General features: G+C 59.6%; 1 non-coding gene across 1 annotated transcript; it reads right to left on the minus strand.

Annotated features, from left to right (window-relative positions):
- Window positions 1–1,044: 1,044 nt before the first annotated feature.
- Window positions 1,045–2,859, minus strand: LOC142795531 (small subunit ribosomal RNA). Its single transcript, XR_012893097.1, has one exon. It is a non-coding gene; the product is annotated as a small subunit ribosomal RNA (ribosomal RNA).
- Between the last annotated feature and the right edge of the window lie 6,277 nt (window positions 2,860–9,136).

Consider the following 9,136-nt stretch of genomic DNA (forward strand, 5'->3'; position numbering starts at 1 on the left):
GCCGGAGCCGCGTACGAGCCTACTCGAGGCGGAAGAACGAAGCCAGCAAGGGCCTGGCCGCAAGTGCGTTCAATTGTCGGGACGTCCAAGTCCCTCGTTCTTCCGTGCTTCCTCTTTCGGCAAGTCGTTGCGGCACCTTCCCAAAGCGCGCAGACCCGCTAATCGCGACGAGCGCGACGTGGCCGTGCCGCCTTTCCCTCGGCAGCAAGCAAAACGCCTGGCAACGTCGACGCTCCCCTAACCGCGATCTCGCACCGTGTTTCGTGTGGCGAATTCAAAAGCCGGCCGGCGCTGCTGCAACCATTACGGTCGGTACGCATACGCCGCGGAGGGCGGGACGGTCATCGGAGCGTGCGGTTCCTCCATCGAGTACTGCGCACCTCGGCCGTCGCATCGCCGTGCCATGACCGGCCGCGCGTCAACGCGAACCGGTGCCAGCGAGATCCCTCGCCTGCAAGAACCGACCGGCAGCCTCCGTCACCCGAGGACGCGGAGGCGCTTGCCGCGGACGGCGGGACGGTATGCACTGGTGCACAGCGGACCCGTCACATCGCCAGTTCCTTGACCGACCGCCGACGCTTGTGCCGTTCCTCTCGTACTTGGCAGTCGCCGCGCGATTGTCGGGTCTCGTTCTTGCACGCTCGAACGGTCGGGAGGGCACTCGGCTGGCGTTTCGGGAACGCGCAGCCTCGCCTTCTACCGACGTAACCACGACTCGCCGTTCGCGCTCCGCCGCTCCTGTTTACAGTACTAGGCGGTCCCGCAGCGGTCGGGTCGCGCATTTCGAGCGCTTCGAGCCACGGTGCAGTGGCGGGTCGAAAGCCGACCTATGAGTGCGTTGCGCCGTTTGTACCCGCGTCCGCCACCTGGCCGACCGTCCAAGGTCGCGGTGTTGGCGTCCGCTGGGCGCAACAATTTGTCACGGGGTGCCGCTCCACATTCAGGCAGCCCCGTGGGGAAAAGCCGACCCCGCGTCCAAACGGGGTCAGCGGCAGAAAGTGTCGGGCGCAGACGCAGCTGAGGCGCTCACCCTTCACAATCCGTTAATGATCCTTCCGCAGGTTCACCTACGGAAACCTTGTTACGACTTTTACTTCCTCTAAATGATCAAGTTTGGTCATCTTTCCAACAGACCGGCGCAACCGAAAGGCCGCGCCGGACATCGGTCCGAAGACCTCACTAAATCATTCAATCGGTAGTAGCGACGGGCGGTGTGTACAAAGGGCAGGGACGTAATCAACGCGAGCTTATGACTCGCGCTTACTGGGAATTCCTCGTTCAAGGGGAACAATTGCAAGCCCCTATCCCAATCACGAAAGAAGTTCCACGGGTTACCCAGTCTTTTCAGACAGGGATAAAGACACGCTGCTTCCTTCAGTGTAGCGCGCGTGCGGCCCCGGACATCTAAGGGCATCACAGACCTGTTATTGCTCTGTTTCGTGCGGCTAGGAGCCGCTTGTCCCTCTAAGAAGGTTGTAAGGTGCTGGGAACCCCGCACCTATTTAATAGGCTAGAGTCTCGTTCGTTATCGGAATTAACCAGACAAATCGCTCCACCAACTAAGAACGGCCATGCACCACCATCCACCGAATCAAGAAAGAGCTCTCAATCTGTCAATCCTCCCAGTGTCCGGGCCGGGTAAGTTTTCCCGTGTTGAGTCAAATTAAGCCGCAGGCTCCACTCCTGGTGGTGCCCTTCCGTCAATTCCTTTAAGTTTCAGCTTTGCAACCATACTTCCCCCGGAACCCAAATACTTTGGTTTCCCGGAAGCTGCCCGCCGAGTCATTTGAGTAACTCAGGCGGATCGCTGGTTGGCATCGTTTATGGTCAGAACTAGGGCGGTATCTGATCGCCTTCGAACCTCTGACTTTCGTTCTTGATCAATGAAAACATTCTTGGCAAATGCTTTCGCAGTAGTTCGTCTTGCGACGGTCCAAGAATTTCACCTCTAGCGCCGCAATACGAATGCCCCCGTCCGTCCCTCTTAATCATTACCTCGTATTCCAAAAACCAACAGAACAGAAACGAGGTCTTGTTCTATTATTCCATGCAAGTTTATTCAGGCGACTCGCCTGCGTTGAGCACTCTAATTTTTTCAAAGTAAAAGCACCGGCCATCTCGAGGCACACAATGAAGTGCACCAAGAAAGAACCGGCATGATGTTCAGTCCGAGCCGTCGCATCGGGTAGATGCACTACTCGTCTGGAACTGAGATCCAACTACGAGCTTTTTAACCGCAGCAGCTTTAGTATACGCTATTGGAGCTGGAATTACCGCGGCTGCTGGCACCAGACTTGCCCTCCAATTGATCCTCGTTAAAGGATTTAGAGTGTACTCATTTCAATTACGGGGCCTCAAAAGAGTCCCGTATTGTTATTTTTCGTCACTACCTCCCCGTGCCGGGAGTGGGTAATTTGCGCGCCTGCTGCCTTCCTTGGATGTGGTAGCCGTTTCTCAGGCTCCCTCTCCGGAATCGAACCCTGATTCTCCGTTACCCGTAACAACCATGGTAAGCAAGTAACCTACCATCGAAAGTTGATAAGGCAGACACTTGAAAGAAACGTCGCCGGCTCGTGGCCATGCGATCAGCACAAAGTTATCCAGAGTCACCACACAATACGGGCCGAAACCCGATCGATCTTGGTCTAATAAAAGCACCCGTTACCCAAAGGGCTCCAGGCTCACTGCATGTATTAGCTCTAGAATTGCCACAGTTATCCAAGTAGGAAGAAACGATCTAAGGAACCATAACTGATTTAATGAGCCATTCGCGGTTTCGCCTTATTTCGGCATGTACTTAGACATGCATGGCTTAATCTTTGAGACAAGCATATGATTACTGGCAGGATCAACCAGGTAATCGTTCGACTGCGCGTCCGTCCTCGCCCTCGGCGGGCCGGACGCAGTCTGTGTGCGGCGGAGGCCACCTTCAGGCGCCCCAACACGCTTATTTTGCACTCCGAGATGACGGCGTTCGAGCTCGCTACGGCACAACCTTCCCGAAAGACGAGTGGGAGCCGTGCGGCAAGAAGCACGTTCATGCTCGCTCTTTTTCGTTGCATCGACTCGGTCGCGCCGTGCGGGTTGCCCAAGCCCGCTGCACTGTCGGTGGACCGGCCGGAACTAGCAACGGAGCCGAGACTGCAAAGCCGCCAGACGACGGGTCACGCCCGCGTCTTCGGCGCTTTCGCATCTGAATCGCCCGAGGACGACACGGAACACACCTCGATATCGTGGTAAAACGGCACCGTCCGACAACCAGCCCCTAACGCATCAAGCGGATGAGGCTGCAGACGACTGCCGTGGATTCCCCTGGAGCAGACCCGAGGACACGCTTGACGAGGCCGAAGCCCGCCGCATATCAGACACCCGGTCGCTTTCGCGTACGCCGCTCACGAGAACCCCCACATAATAGCAGCGATAAGTACCCAGACCTCCTTGGGCCCTAATACGAGCGTACTCGAGAAAATTTCACCGCGGGTGTGCCCCGAAACGTGTGGCATGTTGAGCGTGCCACAAGTCTACGTCGCTCTCAAACCCGCCGAGGTCGTAGAATTTGCGACCCTACTCACGAAATTCCCACCGAGGATACGGCCGCAAACGTACCGCACCTTGGGTAGGCCACGAGTTTGTGCAACACTACGCTGACGGCACAGCACCGAGGTCGTGCGCGCACGCACGGGAAAATTCCGCCGCGGTTTCTGCCGAAAACGTGAGGCACCACGACTCTCCGCAAGTTCGCGTCGACTGCGAAAGACCGAAGTCGTGAACGACGTGTCCGCTACTCGCCGCCGACACGCTGGACACCAAACGTACAACGACTCGACGGCGTCGTAGAGGCCCACGACGCGGTTTTCCTTAACGACGTCTCGGCGTGGCACCGACAGGTTAGAACGGCCGACCAACGTTCCCTGTCCGCCGTTCGGCTCAGTCGAAGGGCTCGGCGACTTCGGCAACGCTGCGAAGCCGCACGGTGACGCACGCCATGTCCCCATTTTTTTTTTTCTTTCTGCGTCTGCCGGGGTGCCCCTATAATAGCAGCGATAAGCACCCAGACCGCCGTGGGTCGCTCGCCCCGGCTGACGTGGTTTTTCGTACTCCTGCGGCGGTCGCCGTCAAGCACGTCCAAATACGCTACTTTCGTGGGCGCATTCACGCTCTTTCGCTTCGCCGGAGTGCCAGCACTCACTCTGCCAAAAACGGCGAACATCCGAGCGGCGGTTCCCACTTTTGCGTCGGCGTCGCAAACCCCGCCCCGGCAGACGAGGTTTGCCGTACTCGTGCGACGGTGGCCGGCGGGCACGTCGAAAGACGCCGATATCGTGCGCGAATTGGCGCACCTTGGCTTCACCGGAGTGCCGCCACTGACTCCTCCAAAAACGGCGAAGATCCGAGCGGCGCTTCCCACTTTCGCATCGGCGTCCCGAACTCCGCCCCGGCTGACGCGGTTTACCGTACTCGTGCGACGGTCGCCGGCGAGCACGTGGAAAGACGCCGATATCGTGCCCGAATCGGCTCCGTTCGGCTTCGCCGGAGTGCCAGCACTGGCTCGGCGAAAGACGACGAACATCCGAGCGACGGTTCTCACTATTGCGTACGCGTCGCAAACCCCGCCCCGGCAGACGCACTTTGCCGTACTCGTGCGACGGTCGCCGGCGAGCACGTAGAAAGACGCCGATATCGTGCCGGAATCGGCCCCGTTTGGCTTCGCCGGAGTGCCAGCACTCACTCGGCCACAAACGGCGAACATCCGAGCGGCGGTTCCCACTTAGCCGTCGGCGTCCCGAACTCCGCCCCGGCAGACGCGGTTGCCGAGCTCGTGCGACTAGCGACCGCGAAGCCGTCTCGCGACGCCGCTTTCGTGCGCGGCTCCCACTGCGACCTGGGTCACCCGAGGTCGACGAGCAAAAAAGAATGTCGAAAAAAATTTTTTTTTTTTTTGCGTCTGCCGGGGTGCCCCTATAATAGCAGCGATAAGCACCCAGACCGCCATGGGTCGCTCGCCCCGGCTGACGTGGTTTTTCGTTTTCCTGCGGTGGTCGTCGTCAAGCACGTCCAAACACGCCACTTTCGTGGGCGCATTCGCGCTCTTTCGCTTCGCCGGAGTGCCAGCACTCACTCTGCCAAAAACGGCGAACATCCGAGCGGCGGTTCCCACTTTTGCGTCGGCGTCGCAAACCCCGCCCCGGCAGACGAGGTTTGCCGTACTCGTGCGACGGTGGCCGGCGGGCACGTCGAAAGACGCCGATATCGTGCGCGAATTGGCGCACCTTGGCTTCACCGGAGTGCCGCCACTGACTCCTCCAAAAACGGCGAAGATCCGAGCGGCGCTTCCCACTTTCGCATCGGCGTCCCGAACTCCGCCCCGGCTGACGCGGTTTACCGTACTCGTGCGACGGTCGCCGGCGAGCACGTGGAAAGACGCCGATATCGTGCCCGAATCGGCTCCGTTCGGCTTCGCCGGATTGCCAGCACTGGCTCGGCGAAAGACGACGAACATCCGAGCGACGGTTCTCACTATTGCGTACGCGTCGCAAACCCCGCCCCGGCAGACGCACTTTGCCGTACTCGTCGACGGTCGCCGGCGAGCACGTAGAAAGACGCCGATATCGTGCCGGAATCGGCCCCGTTTGGCTTCGCCGGAGTGCCAGCACTCACTCGGCCACAAACGGCGAACATCCGAGCGGCGGTTCCCACTTAGCCGTCGGCGTCCCGAACTCCGCCCCGGCAGACGCGGTTGCCGAGCTCGTGCGACTAGCGACCGCGAAGCCGTCTCGCGACGCCGCTTTCGTGCGCGGCTCCCACTGCGACCTGGGTCACCCGAGGTCGACGAGCAAAAAAGAATGTCGAAAAAAATTTTTTTTTTTTTTTGCGTCTGCCGGGGTGCCCCTATAATAGCAGCGATAAGCACCCAGACCGCCATGGGTCGCTCGCCCCGGCTGACGTGGTTTTTCGTTTTCCTGCGGTGGTCGTCGTCAAGCACGTCCAAACACGCCACTTTCGTGGGCGCATTCGCGCTCTTTCGCTTCGCCGGAGTGCCAGCACTCACTCTGCCAAAAACGGCGAACATCCTAGTGGCGGTTCCCACTTTTGCGTCGGCGTCGCCAACCCCGCCCCGGCATACGCGGTTTGCCGTACTCGTGCGGCGGTGGCCGGCGGGCACGTCGAAAGACACCGATATCGTGCGCGAGTCGATGCTTCTTGGTCTCGCAGGAGGGCCGCCACTCACTCCTGCAAAAACGGCGAAGATCCGAGCGGCGCTTCCCACTTTTTCGTCGGCGTCGCAAACCTCGCCCCGGCAGACGCGCTTTGCCGTACTCGTGCGACGGTCGCCGGCGAGCACGTCGAAATACGCCGATATCGTGCCCGAATCGGCCCCGTTTCGCTTCGCCGGAGTGCCAGCACTCGCTCGGCCAAAGACGACGAACATCCGAGCGACGGTTCCCACTATTGCGTACGCGTCGCGAACCCCGCCCCGGCAGACGCGGTTTGCCGTACTCGTGCGGCGGTGGCCGGCGGGCACGTCGAAAGACGCCGATATCGTGCACGAATTGGCGCTCCTTGGCTTCACCGGAGTGCCAGCACTCACTCGGCCAAAAACGGCGAACATCCGAGCAGCGGTACCCACTTAGCCGTCGGCATCCCGAACTCCGCGCCGGCTGACGCGGTTGCCGAGCTCGTGCGACTAGCGACCGCGAACGCGTCTCGCGACGCCGCTTTCGTGCGCGGCTCCCATTGCGACCTGGGTTACCCGAGCTCGACCAGCAAAAAAGAAGGTCGAAAATTTTTTTTTTTTTTTCTGCGTCTGCCGGGGTGCCCCTATAATAGCAGCGATAAGCACCCAGACCGCCGTGTGTCGCTCGCCCCGGCTGACGTGGTTTTTCGTACTCCTGCAGCGGTCGCCGTCACGCACGTCCAAATACGCCACTTTCGTGGGCGCATTCGCGCTCTTTCGCGTCGCCGGAGTGCCAGCACTCACTCTGCCAAAAACGGCCAACATCCGAGCGGCGGTTCCCACTTTTGCGTCGGCGTCGTAAACCCCGCCCCGGCAGACGCGGTTTGCCCTACTCGTGCGACGGTCGCCGGCGAGCGCGTCGAAAGACGCCGATATCGTGCGCTAATTGGCGCTCCCTGGCTTCTCCGGAGTGCCGCCACTCACTCCTCCAAAAACGGCGAAGATCCGAGCGGCGTTCTCCACTTTCGCATCGGCGTCCCGAACTCCGCCCGGGCTGACGCGGTTTACCGTACTCGTGCGACGGTCGCCGGCGGGCACGTCGAAAGACGCCGATATCGTGCCGTAATCGGCCCCGTTTGGCTTCGCCCGTGTGCCAGCACTCACTCGGCCAAAAACGGCGAACATCCGAGCAGCGTTTCCCACTTTCGCATCGGCGTCCCGAAGCCCGCCCCGGCAGACGCGGTTTGCCCTACTCGAGCGACGGTCGCCGGCGATCACGTCGAAAGGCGCCGAATTCGTGCACGAATCGATGCTTCTTGGTCTCGCAGGAGGGCCGCCACTCACTCCTGCAAAAACGGCGAAGATCCGAGTTGCGCTTCCCACTTTTTCGTCGGCGTCCCGAACTACGCCCCGGCTGACGCGGTTTACCGTACTCGTGCGACGGTCGCCGGCGGGCACTTCAAAATACGCCGATTTCGTGGGCGCATTCACGCTGTTTCGCTTCCCCGGAGTGCCAACACTCACTCTGCCGAAAGCGGCGATCATCCGAGCGGCGGTTCCCACTTTTGCGTCGGCTTCGCAAACGGCGCCCCGGCAGACGCGCTCGTGCGACGTACTCGTGCGACGGTCGCCGGCGAGCACGTCGAAAGACGCCGATATCGTGCTCGAATCGACCCCGTTTCGCTTCGCCGGAGTGCTGCCAGTCACGGCGCAGAAAACGGCGAACAAGTGTTTTTTTTTTTTTTTTTCCTAGAATTTGTGTTATAGAAGGCACATTTGATATCGGACGATAATTTTCAACTTTATCACGCGCACCGATTTTCGTGTAGAGGTTTGCAAGTTTATGGGAATTTCTCCACTTGGAATAATGCGATTTAGTAGTACTACGAGAACTTCATGGATGTACTCAAGGGTACGGGGCAAGTCAGTTACGTCAACACCTGCAGATTTTTTACACTTCAAACTGAAAATTGTTGGTTGTGAGTCCTCGTGTGATATTAAAGGCCGATTCGCTAACACATAGAACAAAGAAAGAAAGGAAGAAAAAACGCCCGCGCTCGCTCAAGAAACCTGGGTTCGCAACAAGTGGCAACAACAAGCAACCGAGCGAGTGCGCCAAAACCCGTGGCGGCCGAACAAACGCGAAGTCCCAACCGCGTCAGCCGGGGCGGCACGGGACAGGAAAAATCACTTCAGCCGGGGCGGCGGGGCACCGAATAAACCTCGTCACCTCGTCGCAGGATAAAAGAGGAAACAAAAAGTCTAAACAGCGTCTGCTGGAGCGAATGCGTAATAAAACAACAACAACAACAAAAAAAAAAAACACCCGCGCTCAAGAAGTCTGCAATCACCACAAAAGGCGACTGTGACCGAGCAGCGTCAGCCGGGGCCGTGCGGAAACGGAAAAACCGCGACTACCGGGGCGTCGAGGCACCGAAAAATCCACTTCAGCCGCGGCGAAAAAAAAAAACAAAAAGAAAGACGGAGGGGGGGGGGGGGAACCACGTCTGCCGGGGCGAAGGAAAAAAAAAAAACGCGTCTGCCGGGGCGAGCCCGGGTGCGGCACCACCGGGAAAACTGTGGCAAACAGACATGGCGATCGAGTGAGTGGGCCGCCAGCCAGGCTCAGCCAAAAAGTGCAAAGTCCGAACTGCGTCAGCCGGGGCGGCAAAAACCACGTCAGCCGGGGCGGCGCAAAAAACCGCGTCTGCCGGGGCGGCACGAAACCGCGTCAGCCGGGGCGGCGCGAAAACTGCGTCAGCCGGGGCGAAAGAAAAAAAAAAAAAAACGCGTCTGCCGGGGCGAGCCCGGGTGCGGCACCACCGGGAAAACTGTGGCAAACAGACATGGCGATCGAGTGAGTGGGCCGCCAGCCAGGCACAGCCGAAAAGTGCAAAGTCCGAACCGTGTCAGCCGGGGCGGCAAAAAACCGCGTCAGCCGGGGCGGCGCAAAAAACCGCG

The sequence above is a fragment of the Rhipicephalus microplus genome, unplaced genomic scaffold (genome assembly GCF_043290135.1).
Source record: "Rhipicephalus microplus isolate Deutch F79 unplaced genomic scaffold, USDA_Rmic scaffold_713, whole genome shotgun sequence".
Classification (NCBI taxonomy): domain Eukaryota; kingdom Metazoa; phylum Arthropoda; class Arachnida; order Ixodida; family Ixodidae; genus Rhipicephalus; species Rhipicephalus microplus.